Below are 16833 nucleotides of genomic sequence, written 5' to 3'. Positions count from 1 at the left end.
GAATCCTATGTCCATGACTACCTGTCTAGAGTCAGTTGCTGCATGACTGGAGTGACGATAAGACACGCAGTCTCATATGGAAAGAAGCAAAGTCAAGACCAAAAGACAACATGGTTGTCCTGGGTTAGGCTAGGAAAATTATTGGTAAGCAAGTCACTAAATAGTACGTAAGACAGCAGCCCAAAAGAGTATAAAGAAGTATAGCCATGCACACACACACAAAAAAAAAACACCAAGAAAAGTGTCCAATTATCCACCAGATGACTCCAACTCTGATAATGAAGCAGCTTCGAGAATCTTGGGGAAGAGTAAAGAAACCCACTTTTATCCTGTGCCAGCTTCTTCTCAAATTAGGGTGCATGCCTATTTTAAGGAATGGCCTGCTGAAACAACCAGCCATCCAAATGCTGTTGGTGCCACACATTCCCCAGAGATGTATAAACATCCCCGCATTGAGAGGAGTCCATGACTGCTATTAAAACTAAGAAAAAGAGTGCCAACAATTCCCATGTGTCAAAGCAGAGATCCTCTTCTACTTCTAGAAAGTAGTTAAGTGCCCTTTCCTTAATTCATAAACCTTTAAGGGTCAACTGCCTTAAAGCAATAAAATACTAGAGGAAGTTACCTTAGAAGTATGTATGTCCTCTTCTTCCTAGCAAACAAGGAATATAGATCCAAGAGAAATTAAAGTAGTTGCTCAATGTCACATCTATAGTCCAACCCAGATTCCAAAGTAAAATCCAGAATAATGGCTCTCTAACTAGCACACTAGTTTAGTGGTTCTCAAAATTGTTGTACACGAGAATCACTTGGAGAGCTTTGAAACAACCCTAATTCTCTGGCATACCCGATACCACTTAAATCAGAATCTCTGCAGATGAGGCCTAGACATACAGGTTTTTCAAAGCTCCCAAGGTAATTCTAGTCTGCAGCAAAGTTTGAAAACCACTGCAACTAGGACTTTACAGCTGTCTAAAAACTAGCAAAAGGGTCTCTTTAGATTTTGTTGGATCAAATCCCTCTCCTGTGAGTCGATAAATTGGGTTTATTATCCCCATTTTACAAGTTAAGAAGAAAGCAGAGCTGTAGTTACTGCTCTAATATTCCTGATAAATGGTCATCAGAGACAGTGAATCAACATTTCAGTAGAGGAGACCTCACCACATTTGAGACATTGCAGTAATGGGCAGTTTTGATTGCTTAAACTTGACCATACCACCTTTTAACTTCTACCCTTCAACCTTAGTTCCACCCTTGGAGTCCATAGCGTGAGCAAGCCTTCTTCCCATGTGACAGCCCTTCAACTACTTGAAGGCAGCTGTTCTCTCCCTCTCCAATTCTTCTCTTCCCCGGAATTATGGAAGCACAGTAAGACCTGGCATCGCAGCTGTCATTCTGAGGGTTCTATATTTTTCTCTGGGAGATCTGGTTTTTTTGTGTGTGAACAAAAGGAGGATAGAAGTATCATAATATGGACATAAAAATTTGAATGTGTAATAACATATTAGGAAAATTGTGTGGTCTATTTAGTGCCCATTAGTCAGGAACCCAATTCTGTGGCCAGGTGTGCTCCATTAAGTATTGTTTCAGTGGTGTTACCTACTGTGCCTCATGCTGAAGATACTAAGACAAGTTCTTACCCTCCAAGAAAAGGCAAAACTGTCCTTTCCTATTATATAATAATAATAACAATAATAATAACATCAAAAATAATAAAATAAGCATTTACAAGGAATCACATATATGTCAGTCCCAGTGTCAAGAGTAAAACTCAGTTATTCATTAAGAGAATACAAGTTCCTCACTCCATAAGGCACCCTGTTTGTCCATATCTTATTCTATTCATTCTGCTCAAGTTGTGGAGAGAAAAAGGGTAACACAGGAGTCTGGATGTATCAGTTGCTATTCTTTCTTAGTACAAGATCCTCACAAGTACTCCTAAGCCAGTTCTTTACAATTAATATGGGATAGACACCTAATGTGTTTTGAACAAATTATGTATGTCTGACATAATAGATGCTTCTCACAATTGATCTTATTAATTCCTCATAACCATATGTTGAGATACTTGAAATCAATTCAGATAGCTGATTTTTACCAGACCCACACAGGTAGTAAACAAAGAAGCTGAGATTCTAAGATCTGTCTGATTCTTTCCACTGTTAATCTGCATTACAATAACATTTCAAATCTGGTTGGAGAAGACTTAAGAGGAAAATTTTCGAGCTTTTTAAAATTAGTTTTCGAGACTATGAGGCTGAATTTCAAATATATGTACTTAAACTGTGACTGATAAACCTACTTTCACCTCACTTCTCAAAGAGTATACAGACCTAATAAGACCTGAGAAAATCGTTTCATTACTGAATTAAGTAGACTGCTCTCTACTGTGAGGTTAGGGTTGCCAGATAAACTACAAGACACCTCATTAGATTTAAATTTCAGATAAACAACAATTTTTTTTTTTTTTTGGTATAGGCATGTCCCAAATGTTGCCTGGGACAAATATTACATTGGACCTACATATACTAAAAAATTATTCAATGTCTACCTGAAATTCAAATTTAATTGCAAATCCTACATTTTTATTAGTTGAATCTGGCCTCCCTATGCAAACTAGCAAATGCACTCAAAGAGCCACAAAAACAAATACGTTTCACATAAGAATGAGTCCAGAAATAGTGATTCATCTGCCCAGTAATGATATCAAGGAATCAGTTATTTTTCCTCCTTACTCTCCTGACACACACAGTGAGTCATCATACTGTCCTTAACTACCTCCTCTCATGGTCACAAGATGGCTGTGCAAATTCAGGCATCATTTTCAGTTACCATTACTTCCAAAGGAAGAAGAAAGTATTTCCTCCTATGAGTTTCTCTTAGGATCAACCAAACCTCTCCCAGGAGTTCTGCAGCAGATTATCCCTTTGATTGATTGGCTGGAAGCTGGTCACGTCCTCATATATCTACCAATTACTGACAAGAACTATGGTTCTACCATAACTGGTTTGTTTTGTTTTGTTTGAGAAAGAGTCTTGCTCTGTCACCCAGACTTGAATGCAGTGGCTCGATTTCGGCTCACTCAACCTCCACGTCCTGAGTTCAAGTGATTCTCATGCCTTAGCCTCCTGAGAAGCTGGAACTACAGGTATGCACCACCATGTCCTGCTAATTTTGTCTTTGTAGAGACGGGATTTCACCATGTTGCCCAGGCTGGTCTCAAACTCCTGACCTAAGGTGATCCACCCACCTTGGCCTTCCAAAGTGCTGGGATTACAGGTGTGAGCCACTATGCCTGGCCAGGTATTAAACCAATCAGGATGTATTACCTGTGCCTGGGACAGCCCTTCTCTAAAGCACACGGCCAAACAGAGGAGGGTAGATAACTGAACACAGTCAGATTTTTATCTGAACTGAGGGATAGAGGAAGGCATAGTACCATCCTCTCTCTTATTCACTGCTAGGACATCCCAGCTCTCAGCCAACCATTTTGGGGCACTACTTAGCAAAGTTTCTTAGTTATTGAAAGAACCACTGAAGCAGGAACCTCAAGGCAATAACAAAGGACCCTGAGAAAACTCAGATCACATCATTTCTATCCCATGCCATAAGCTTACTTCCAACATCGTGATTTGCGTTTACACACCAGGTAATTCATTAAAGAAGCGGCCAAATCAGTACCCTCCTATGAAACTCTATAACACTTTTCTCTTAAACATTATCGAAACCTAACCTTCATGCAAAGTTTAGAAATTTGGACTCACTTTACCCACAGATTTAATAAATATTTATTGAATTGTTACTACAAACTCAGAACTGTGCTAGGAGATACCAAGAGTTCTACCATAATCTTGACTCTCAAAAATTTATAACTCCATTAGCATGCTTCTTCTTCAGAAAGAAAAATTTATAGACTATAAGAGATCTTTTGGCCACACTTGGTAGCTCATGTCTGAAGCTCTTTGGGAGGCTGGGCCAGGAGTTGGAGACCAGCCTGGGAAACACAGCAAGTCCCCTGTTTCTACAAAACATAAAAACTATTATCCAGATGCTGTGTGCTCACCTGTAGTCCCAGCTACTGAAGAGTCTGATATGGGAGGATCTCTTCAGCCCAGCAAGTTGAGGCTTCAGTGAGCCGTGATTGCACCGCTGCACTCCAGCCTTAGCAACAGAACAAGACTCTCTCTCTCTCTCAAACAGTAACAACAAAAACAATAACAAAGAACTCTTTCTCTTAATTTTCAGTTATTAGAAACAAAATGTAAAGAAAAGGCAGGAATACACCTCTATTTACAAACAGCTGCCAATTCCTGCTTTTCTCAGAAAGATCCCTCAGGAATTATACTGTTATTCCACTACATCATCTTTTTGTCATGCCCACAATACAACTAGGGAAAGATAATCAAATAGTTACCAAGAATATTAGATATTTGTCTTCGCCTGCTGCTCTTTTCATTTTCTTGGTGTGTTTTAAAACTTCCAGCTTACTCCAGTGCTGTACTAAATAAAACATTTATTTATGACACTAGATAAAATCTTCTGTTTTTAAAATTATTTCCAGCTGGCTAATCCGAACTCACAAGTGTCCTCATCCTACCATGTGTAAAACAACCATTTTATTATTATTTGTGTGTATGTGTACTAGCAATAACCATGTATGGAAAACTGGAGATGTTGTAAATTCTCATTTCAAATTTCATGGTTTGAACGTAGAAATGATTGACTGATGAAAAAGAAAAAAAAGTTAGTGTCCTTGGTTTCTTCTAGAAGAATGCATTTCTTCTCAATGCATTTGTTTTCACTGCAAAGAATTATTATTTCTAGCAATTGCCATTATGTTCTATTATCTTTGTATGGTCAATTTTCTTTTGTAGAAAGCAGTGTTAACTGATTGATTATTACTCACAGTGATAAAGGAAGATATATCATGTCAGCAACATAAGACACCCATAAATAACTCATAGCTAGTTTTATTGACTATATGCATTTCTATTATTTTAATCTATTTCTTGGCTTTATCAGCAATATTATTCCCTATAACTGACTAGAGAAAATGCTTGAGATATAGTATGTTTGATTTAAGAAACATACATCTTTTTCCAAAATGACTGCTAGAAATTAAATTATACATTTTGTTGTGAGTTTTATATTGGTGGTGTTTTATGAGTCACTGGTTCAGAGAGAAGAATCTTTCCAATTCTGCCGAAATGGAGATGAGCTGGTTCTCACTTTGGCTTAAAAAATGGCAGTAGCCAGCTTGGGCTGCAAGGCTGACCATATGTTGACTGAATTAACTAGGTCTCAACAGCTCTTCCTCAGGTGAGACATAAAAACTGAGAATATAGCTACCAACATCATGTTACTCAAGTCGGCTCTCTTTCTTGATCTTTTCTTCCTTTTATTGTCACCAGCTTGCGCATGTGCAAATGACATCATAAATCATTTCCCCTTTTTCCTTTTTTCCACAACTTTCCTTCTATTCAGACCAGTGTTCCCAACTATCCCATGAATTTATCACATTTGTTAGACATCCAGGTTTTTACAAACGTGCCTTATTCAGTTATGGGAACAGGCATGGATGGCCAGAACCTAAAAACTAGACCAATCAATTAGGGTGTGACTGGAATTTGAGTGAAGACCCATCAAAAGGCAATGTAAATTCAGGCAGTCAAGCAGAACCAAGTATGAAGGGAATGTGTTGGCAAGCACTAGGTGGAAATTATGGCAGGAAGACAGATGGCAATGTCACAGAATCCCAGGAAATGGTAACAGAACCCAGTGGCACAGGAATCAGGCAGCAAAAACATGCAAAGTGTCACGCAAGTAAGGAAAGACTCCAGTCCATGTCAAGATGAATTAGCCAGTCTCTGCCAGCACTCAGTTGGTGGAGTTGATCCAGGGAGATGAACTTAGGTTCCTAGAAAAGCAAAATTCAAAAGCAAAAAAAAAAAAACAACACTGTCCCAGATAAACTTCTCTAGACCCTACTTTTAAGAGTGGTAATGTTAAGTTTTTAAAAGTTAGAGGTTTCCAGATTAAGGAAGATCTTAAAGGCTGGCCTGAGGAGTTTGCAGTTTACTCAGAGACAATAACAATCCTGAAACATGTTGGTATGAGCAGAAGAATGACATAAACAAACGACAGAAGGAGTTCAAAGTCAGACCTGGATTTAAATGCTGGCTTTACCAAATGTTGGTAATGGTAACAAGCCTCAATTTCCTTATCTGTATACCTACCACCTAAAGTGGTCATGAGTAATATGTAATTATAAGTCTAAATTTAGCTGGGGTCACACTGTCCTTTAAGGTTTAAATAGAATAGGCCAGCCTCTTTCCCACAAGCAGTGGGTGAAAATGTTTTCCCCTTGCAATCCCTCTGGGGATTCTAGAGATGGGGAAAGAAGGAGGAAACACTTTTTCTCCAGTTCTGAATCCATTTATGGATCATCTTTCCAACTCATATATGCTGTTCTTTTCTCTAAAGGGTGAACAGCCTTCAAGAAAAGATTTCTTCCTTCTCACAACATAGGACAAGCCTATGTTCATAGCTGCCTTTGAGCGAAGTCACAAAGAATCTGAAAGTATTTCTGTAGCAGCACCTTATACAACTCAAAACCAAATATCAGAAATTCTCTAGTCCTACTTATTTCTTCCTCATGGTCTTTCCCTGCAGTTCCCATGTTGATTGGCTGCCTCTTCTCTGATCTCACTCACTGTTTACACCCCAATTCTAAATTCCTGGTAATTTCTCAGGCAGACAACATAGCTCTCTTTTTTGTTTTACTGTCTTCTTTCAGTCTAGGCCTCAGAGAGCTCATCTTTCACATAATTCTCTCCCTGCAAGAAATTCTGGTGCTTTTTACTTAAAACAACAACAACAACAACAAAAGAAGGAAAGAAAGAAAGAAAGAAGGAAAGAAAGAGAGAGAAAGAAAGAAAGAGAGAGAGAGAGAGAGAGAGGGAGGAAGGGAGGGAGGGAGGGAGTCACTGTTATAGTGCTTACTATATGCCAGAAAGTATTCTAAGATATATATATTTGTATAAAAAATGTCATCCTTAAAAACGCCTATATTATACATGAGAAAAACAAAGCAGATCATGCAGTTAGTAAAGGTGAAGCCAAAATTCAGTGTGGGGTGTTGTGGCTCCAGAGTCTTGTGATAGCTGATAGCACCAAACAAAGTGCCTAGAAGTAAATGGTTGTACGATTATTAGGAAGATTATTCTGATAACCATATGTACGATAAACTGGAGACAGGGATACCAGTAGTGAGACAATTATTTGGCAGTATTTAGCAAGGAAGATTCTGTGGATCACTAAACTTTCAAGCATTCTATAGGCAAATGCATTTAGGAAATGCTGACTAGTATGCTGGCCTCCTAGAACCTTTGCAAACTCTAGCACAGTAGAGATTCTGAGAACTCCTATAAGAAAGGAATTTCCTTCACTTTGTATAACCCAGCACTTCCAAAATACATTTGATCAAGTAATCTCTGTGTATTTCTGTGTGTTTTTGTGCCTGTGTGTGAGAGACAGAGAGAAAAAAAGACAGAGAGAGGAGTTCTTATTAATAGTGAATAAACCTAATACTTAATTGCACATATTTTGAGAAATATCAATTTCTACAAAGAAATACAGAGCTATTTCAAAGGACTTAGCAGCTAAATAGATGTCAGGCACAAAGATACAGAAATACAGGGGAAATATAAGTGATATATAGTTTGAATGTATGTTTCTGTCAAGTCTCATGTTGAACTGTAATCCCCAGTGTTGGACGTGGGGTCTGGTGGGAGGTGTTTGGATCATGGGGACGAATCCCTCAAGAATGACTTGGGCCATTCCCTTGGTGATAAGGGAGCTCTTGCTCTGAGTTCACACAAGATTTGGTCATTTTAAAGTATGTAGTACTGCCCCATGCCCTTGCTCCTGCTTTCACCATGTGAGATGCCTACTACTTCTTCAGCTTCTGTCATGATTGTAAGCTTCCTGAGGCCTCTCCAGAAGGAGATGCTGGTATTTTGCTTCCGGTATAGCCTACAGAACTGAGAGTAAATTAAACCTCTTTTCTTATAAATTACGCAGTCGCAGATATTTATAGCAAGGCAAGAACGGCCTAATACAAAAAGGAACTTAAATTTGACCACAAGCATTAAAGTACCTCCTCATGTCTTTTTTTTTTTTTTTTTTTTTTTTTTTTTTTTGAAACGGAGTCTCACGCTGTTGCCCAGGCTGGAGTGCAGTGGCGCGATCTCGGCTCACTGCAAGCTCCGCCTCCCAGGTTCCCGCCATTCTCCTGCCTCAGCCTCCTGAGTAGCTGGGACTACAGGCGCCCGCCACCGCGCCCGGCTAATTTTTTTTTGTATTTTTAGTAGAGACGGGGTTTCACTGTGGTCTCGATCTCCTGACCTTGTGATCCGCCCGCCTCGGCCTCCCAAAGTGCTGGGATTACAGGCTTGAGCCACCGCGCCCGGCCAACCTCCTCATGTCTATCGTGCCTTACCCCAAGGTCCAGTTCATTCACTTGGAGGATCCAATGATCACTATCAAAGCCTGTATAATATACATCTATTTTAAGCCACTGTCCTCACTTCCACACTCCATTACAAACTTGAAGAAAACAGATACTCCCCAACACTGAAGCACTTTTGCAACCAGTTCTCCATGCTTGAATATTTTTCAAATCCTTGTTTCCCTGCCTCTATCATTGTTATTTGTTTCTTTTTCATCTTCATTTGATCTTTGGATTTGACACTAGGCCACTTTCTTAACAACAAGCTTTATTCCTGTCTTTAGTCACAGTGTTTGTTGACTCCCCCAAGCCATCAAAAGTGACCATCTTTCCCAGTCTGGGCCAGCCCCAGAACTGAACCCTCCAAACCCAGCAATTCCCAGCACTAGTCCTCAGTGGTGTCCTTCCAGGCTTACCCTAGGAGCTCATGTGACACAGACATAGAGCAAAACTGCATACCAAGGAAATTATACTATATTTTCAAGAGTATAATAGGTTATAGAAAGAGATTTAACTGAGAGAGAAATAGACATAGCAAACATTACATCCACTTTGGCAAGGCTAAAGATCTCATAAGAAGCTCATAAGAAGCCTTGTCTTCACTGGACTTAAAAGTAGTTTCACGAATGTCAGAAGCTGTAAAGACAAGATAAGGGAGGGCAGGAGAATTTCTGAGACTGTGCTTAAATTGCTGCATTTCCCCAACATATTCCCTCTTTAAAAAGCAAACTCCTTTGGTACGTATCCAGTGGCTTGGATACCTAACCCAAACTAGAAGTAATTAAAAAACAAAACAAAGCACATTTTTTCTTTCTTCTCAAGACCATAATCTCTTATGTCATGCCAATGACATCTTACCACCTTTCTCTTCCTCTTTGACTCATCCAGTCCCTGAGTGTGGTGCAGTGTGAATACTGGATCCCAGTCACCCTTACCCAGTCACCTTTGCCCCAGTCACCCTTGCCCAGTGCATGAGATTGACCAATGGATTCATGCTAAGAGAAGCAAGCCGAGAGGACCTCAGGCTATTGTCTCTCTGACTCATCTCAGCTCCTAGGATATGAATATCATTAAGAGAAGTTTACCATTGTCCTCATCCCCATCTCCAGAGCTCTGTCTCAGAGATTTTGCCTGGGGGTAGAAGTAAGACATAAAACAGATAGCTTCTAATCTCTTTCCAGAGGAACTGATTTTATGTGCAAAAAAGCATGGACAAGTGTAGGAAAAGAGCCAGTTGCATGGTACGAGTGACACCATCTTGAATTAAATCACCATGATGACAGATGTTTGACTCCTGTATACCAACTTATTCTACAGCAAAATGTTTAAACGATGCTTGTAGCATAGCTAACCCCTCATAGAGATGCTTTCTAACTTCCCCAGTGGTCAGAAGTTTCAGCAAGAAAGCCTGAAGTGTGACCCCTGCACATCCCTTTCCCTAAAAGCTTGCTATATAAAGGATACTTTCTAGGCAGGGCATGGTGGCTGATGCCTATAATCCCAGCACTTTAGGAGGCTGAGGGCAGCGGATCATTTTGAGGGTGGGAGTTTGAGACCAGCCAACATGGTGAAACTCCGTCTCTACTAAAAATATAAAAATTAGCCGGGCATGATGGCAGGTACCTGTAATCCTAGCTACTCAGGAGGCTGAGGCAGGAGAATCGCTTGAACCCAGGAGGTGAAGGTTACAGCGAGCCGAGATCATGCCACTGTAATCCAGCCTGTGCAACAGACCGAAACTCCATGTCAAATTAAAAAAAAAAAAAAAAAACAAACAAAAAAACTTTCTAGAGGGCTGGACACAGGATCCATCTTCTTGAAGCTGCCTGAGACATTTCTTTGATTCATAAGTCCCTAATAAATATTTCTTGCTGAGAACCGGATTTGTCAGCCTTTCTTCAGCTTTCCAACTCCCTTGGCCTTTCTGGGTAGGTTTGCATATACCTGCTTACCAGGAAACAGGCAGTTAGAGCCTGAGGCTGCTCTCAAAAACAGTGATGGTTGTGATAAAAGGCACTCATAAATCTAATGAAGGTACAGCCTAAACCATATGGTCTAGCCTATATCTTCATTAGATCCATGAATGAAGAGAGAATCTGGGTTTTAGACAGCTGGGCAGAGTCATTCTGCAGTCAGAACAAATATCAAACACTGACCTCAGAAACTATTCCTTTGAAGAAGCTACATTTTGATTGGATTAATTTGTAGAGGAATACATGCCGAAGACATTGTTGAAAATGACACAACAATCAGCAGGCAACTTTCATTTATTTTTTATGTATTCACAGGCACGATCATAGTGCACTTCATAGACCCTGAAATCCTGGCCTCCTCAGCAGCTGAAACTACAGGTGCATGCCACAGCACCAAGTTAGTAGAGTTTAACAGCTGACTATAGTCAGGAAAAGAATAGAAGAGCCCCCTATTAGGACCATTGTCATCCCAGGGTGACTGTGAAAAAAAAATGCTGTGCTTCCCTACAGAGCAACCTCAGAGGCTTCACAGTATAGGAGAAAATATATATCACAAAAATAATGTGGCCAGTTACTAAAAAAATAAGTAAACAAATAACAATAAGCCCCAAAGGGGAAAAGAGGACCAATATCTAGAGTTGCTAAAATATATTATCTAAAATGTGCAGTTTCCAATAAAAAGTTTTGAGGCCTGACAAAAAATAATAAAGTATGACTCATAAAAGACCTAAAACAGACTGTGACAGTGACCCGCTGTTGGATGGAACAGAAACACATTTCAAAGCAGCCCTCATCAATATGTTCACAGGTCAAAAGAAAGCGTGAGTAAAGAAGCCAAGGAACGTGTGATGGCAATGTCATATCAAACAGAAAATCTCTATAGAGAGATTTAAACATTACAAAACAGAACAAAATTCTGGAGTAAAAAAGTACAAGAAGTTAAATTTAAAAATTCACTGGACAGGCTCAACAGTAGATTTGAATTGGCTAAAGAATTAGCAAACTTGAAGGTAGATCAGTTGAGATTATATAGCTGAAGAACAGAGGGGAGAAAAGAATGAAGACAAACTAACAGCACCTCAGAAAAATATTGGAACACCATTAAGTGCACTATCATACACGTAACGAAAGTGCCAGAAGGATAGGAGAGAGAAAAGGAAGATGAAAAAATATTTGAAATAATGATGACTGCAAACTTCCCATATTTATTAGAAAACAACAAAATACATGTCCAGAAAGTTCTAGTGCATTTCCAGAAAGCACAAAGGATAAGTGCAAAGATACTCACAAACAGACACAGCATAGAAAAATCCTAAAAGTCTAAACATGAAGGAAATCTTGAAAGCCAAAAGAGGAAAATGGCATATTATTTACAAGGAAACCCCAATAGGCTTAACAACTGACTTCTCCAAAGAAACAAGAGAGGCCAGTAGACAGTGGGATAATGTATTAAAAGAGCTCAAAGTAAAATACAGTCAATCAAAAATTACGTATCCAGTAAAGCAATCTTTCAAAACCAAAGGTGAAGTAGAGTTTCCCAAACAAACAAAAAATTGGAAAATTTCTTACTAGCAGACCCTCCTTATAAGAAATACAAAAGGAAATTCTTCAGGCTGAAGATGATAACAGATAGTAATTCAAATTCACACAAAGAGCACCAATAAAGGTAATATTGTGTGATTATAAATGACAATTCAATACATATTTTTCTCTTTTCTTCTCTCAATTGATTTAAAAGCAATTGCATAAAATTATATCTATATACTAAGAGCAAGAGAGAAAATTGTTAGGCTTATGACGTATAAAAATATAACACAAGTAAAATATATTTGCCAATAACAGCCCAAAAGAAGTGAAGGGGAGGAAAGTTGTAACGGGCTAAGAAATGACTACAGATAATAAAGTAATAACTAGAAAGAAAAAGAGAGAGAAAGAAAAGAAGGAAGAGGAAGGGAAGGGAAAGGAAATGGAAGAGAAGGGAAGGGAAAGGAAGGGAAGGAAAGAAAAAAAGGAAAAAAATTGCCCATGCCTGCTTCATCGAAGTTAATAATGCCAGCGCTTATTTTTCAACTTGCTAAGTTCCTGATGCCCCTCTTCTGCATGCTGAACCCCTGAAACAACCCTGCTGCTGTGGACAGTAAAACAGGAAGGATAAGCCCACTTGCTGCCAGACCTTCCTAGAATCTCTTTGTCTCCCAGTTATGGCTTGCCCTATTTGCCCTACACTATTGGCCAAACACTAATTCTGGGCTCCTGCCTCTACTTTCCCTGCCTAACACTGCAGTTTAGAATCCTGTTTGGAATCAGAAACCCTTCCCAAATTCCAACTGCTTGGCTAAGCCTCACTACTATTCTTAATATTTCCCTCTAGAGGCTAGACCTTGCTCCCTATAATTTAGTTGCCTTCTTCCTTTGCAGGGACCTGTTGAGAAGGGACCATTAAACCACTATAGTGTTACCACTTGCTTAGTGACAATTTTTGAATGTTGTCTACCATCTGCCCCCACAATTATGACCCCACCCCGCAACACACACACACACACACACACACACACACACTCAGTGTTGAATCTCCTTAGATACTAAAACCTGCAAGAAGCAAGTCAGGGTCTGCTTTGACCTTTCTGACATGTCCCTCAAGCCCTAGAGCTGCAGTATTTTCCCAGCCCCTGCCTATATGAACCTGTGGAGATGAGCATGGTTTTGTGACTTTGTTTTTGTTTTGCCTAAATATGCCTGACTTTTAACAGTGAATACATTAAACCGTTTTCTCAGTATTAATCTCAGAGCTTATGAAAGTGAGCAGCTTATCAGCTTCTCTAGTAAGTAAATTTATAATATAATTTTCTGTATCCTCGCTCTCAAGATTTTGGTGATTTATTATTTTTGCTGGTCATAGGTGTGCTTGCTGCAAGCTACAGAGCTCTCCCCTTCCCTATCCCCTGCTCTATTTCCTGCCAAAAGCAAAGGAACAGATCTTATAGTCTACCTTAGACAGAAATTCAGGAGAACCAAGATGACAGAATCGAACTCAAAGTCAGAAGAAATACACTTTAATGAGAGTCTTGAAAAATTAATGAGCTTTAGTGTGAGGATTTTTTTGATGTCTGTTTTTGCATAAGGGTTTAAAGTAAAAATATTGTGTGGGTGTGTGTTTAGTCATCTATGTTTTGTGTACTTAAGGTTCTGAGATAAGTGGCTTCTGGTCATTAAATAATTATTGAGCTAACCTTTTGAAAAAAGACTATGAGAAAATATTTCAAAGAAGTTTTACTTCTAGCAGATCATTTTATTTCCAAGTCTAATTTTGTATCTGAGCTACTTCAAGTCTATAGTCAGTGAAATGACCAGTAAACTGGGAAGAAAACTAAGGTTCTAATCTGGCTTTTTCCAGAGGCAGAAAACCTAGAGTGCTTAATAGCTCTCCATTCAGAGAGATAAAGAGCTTTTCATTTCTAACATTCTATTAACTTGTTTAATTTTATTATTATAGTTTCAGTTTTGAGAAATTAGATCACATATTTAAAATTCTATCTCTTCTGGGAGGGAAAGATAATTTTTTGTGTAATTTTACAGTATCATAGTAACTTTTTCAGAGGTAAAATACCCACAACCTACCAGCCTTTTCTTAAATCTAAACACTAAGTGCTAATATGGGGAATGTCCTTTAATCCTATTGATAACAGTAGTTCAGTGTTTTGAAAATGACAAAGTACATGTCAATTTTTAGGGATCAAAGTTAGGTTTATAATATTAGTTTATATAGGTTCTTTGGTCAAAAAAATAATAAAATCAACCGCCTGTTTCTAAGAGAGCTTTCCATGTGTTATAAAAATCAAATACTCAAGTTTCCTCTAGGTGTATCTAGATTGATAAGCATTAGATTTGCTTTCTTTATTTTTATTTTTTTGGTTTTTCAAGTTTGAAGATGGTTGTGATTAAAACATACAATTGTATTATGAATCCACATTCATACTTAGTCATATAATTATTTTGTACATTGAACCTTCATTGCAGGCGCTAATTGGTAGCTACTAATTTCCTTTGTTAACTTGGATTGAAGCCCATAAATCTCGATGCATTTAACCTATATTCTTTCATTCACAGAATAAAAATAACAATATTTTATGACTTACATGACTTGATAGTCATCACAAAACAATTACTGTGTCAGTAAATCAATAATAACTCAGTACAAGTATTGCAATTCTCAATTGAATAGACTGAGTGAAAGGTGTGATTTTCAAAAGACATGTTTTCTGCTAAAACTAACAGTAGTGTCAAATGTTTTAGGAAGTTTTGTAATGCAGATAATGAAACTGCGATGAATTCAACTAGAAATACCAAACTCATTTCAAATAGCTGGCTCATTCTTAAGAGTCACATTCCTCACTTTGCACTTTGCATTCTCCACATGAATACTGCAAAAGAAACATTTAACACGCCCTGATGAATATAACAATTATAACACAAAAGAGATCATTAATGCATCAGAACAGAAAAGTACGGTCTGTTAGCATCTAATTAGGTTTCTGCTGTAATTATCCTCCATTTGATAAATTTTCCTCATGTAAAAATGATAAAACAAATCATGGGCATTCACTTAGTTTAATTAGTTAGCAACACTAAGACAAATTTAGTTTAATCTGCACTCTTTTATGTACTTTTTTTCTAAAAATCTTAACTATAGAAAAGCTGAATATTTTAATGGTTTAAGTCTTTCACAATACCCACATCATAAAATCTTTCCTACACAACCTTACCTCCTATCCCAAGCAAATTCAAACATTGTGCATGGTTATATGTATTGAAGCATTACAAAGGAGAGAGGGGATTAAGGAAGCATTGTATGACTGGATTTAGAGAATAAATGAAGGGGGGAAGAAAGGAAGAAGAAAAGGAGAAAGGAAGAGAGGAGTGAGGAGAAGAACAGATACTGAGAAGGAAAGAAAGAAAAGAAAAGGAGAGTGGAGGAAAGGCGAAGGTAGGGGAAGAGAAGGAAGGAAAGGAGAGAGGATTTAAATAAAGAAAGGAGGCATCAGAAAAAAAAGGGTTAATGAGATGACTGGAAGGGAGAGAATCAGGAACACAAAGATTGTTTTGCATTCATATCACTCATTGGTGTCCAAGCCTGATTCTTAAAAATGATCTATCTAGCTATCTTGCTAGCTAACTAGCTAGCTACCTACTTACCTACCTAGCTACCTACTTACCTACCTACCTATCTGGCAGTGGAAGCTGTTTTGTTAAATCATCTTTCTATCTCTGGGGAAAAAAAAAACACATGAGAGAGGACTAAATTCTGCCTATAATTCTCCAAAAGAGAAAATTCTTCAAGTTCCCTAACAATTTGTTCTCTTCCTTCTGTAACAAAGAAAGCTTTGGACTATCCAACTGGACTGATTCAGTCTTATATCACAGGATCAGAAGTTCTTGCTGCCTCCTGGAAAATGTGGCCTTTGATCCCCAAGGGGGTTGCACAAGGGAAGAAGCAAACTTCATTTTGGTGCTGAAAAGCAACATAACGTGTATGCCTGATTTGGGATGGTCGGGACATCTACTCCATCTGGACATGCTGGAGAGAATGAAAAATGAGATCAATTCAGGAAACAATGCATCTGTATTAGTCTGTTCTCACACCTCCATAACGAACTACCTAAGATTGGGTAATTTATGAAGAAAAGAGGTTTAATTGACTCATAGTTCCACAGGCTTAACAGGAAGTATGACTAGGAGTCCTCAGGAAACTTACAATCACGGCGGAGGGGCAAAGGGGAAGCAAGCACCTTTTTCACATGGTGGCAGGAGACAGAAAGATCAAAGGGGGAGGTGCCACACACTTTTAAACCACCAGATCTTGGAAGAACTCACTATCATGAGAACAACAAGGGGGAAATCCGCCTCCATTATACAAGTACCTCCCACCAAGTCCCTCCACGAACATTGAGAATTACAATAGGATATGAGATTAGGGTGAGGACACAGAATCAAACCACATCAGTATCCAACTGGATTTCCTTCCAACTTGTTTGCAACATGGAAAAAAAAGGTCAATCTTTCTCATTAACAATTTTAAATAATTTATTATCAGCTAAGTTTATATGCTGTTTTGATTGTCTTTTTAAAAACTGCTTGGAAAGGCTATGCTAAATGAGTTCCTCCCAAATATTTATGTATAATGATCCTGAGATATTTCAAATGCATATCTACATTAAAATGTTGTTTCAATACATAAATGGAATTTTGATTTGTACCTCTAAAATCCATTCAACAGTAATTCAATTTTGATTATAGATCTGAGGTGTAAAGAAAATAGTGGCTCTAAAATCTCTTCTACTATCAAAATTAATG

Source organism: Macaca nemestrina, chromosome 4 (assembly GCF_043159975.1).
Source record: "Macaca nemestrina isolate mMacNem1 chromosome 4, mMacNem.hap1, whole genome shotgun sequence".
Classification (NCBI taxonomy): Eukaryota; Metazoa; Chordata; class Mammalia; order Primates; family Cercopithecidae; genus Macaca; species Macaca nemestrina.
This window is presented reverse-complemented; position numbering follows the sequence as displayed.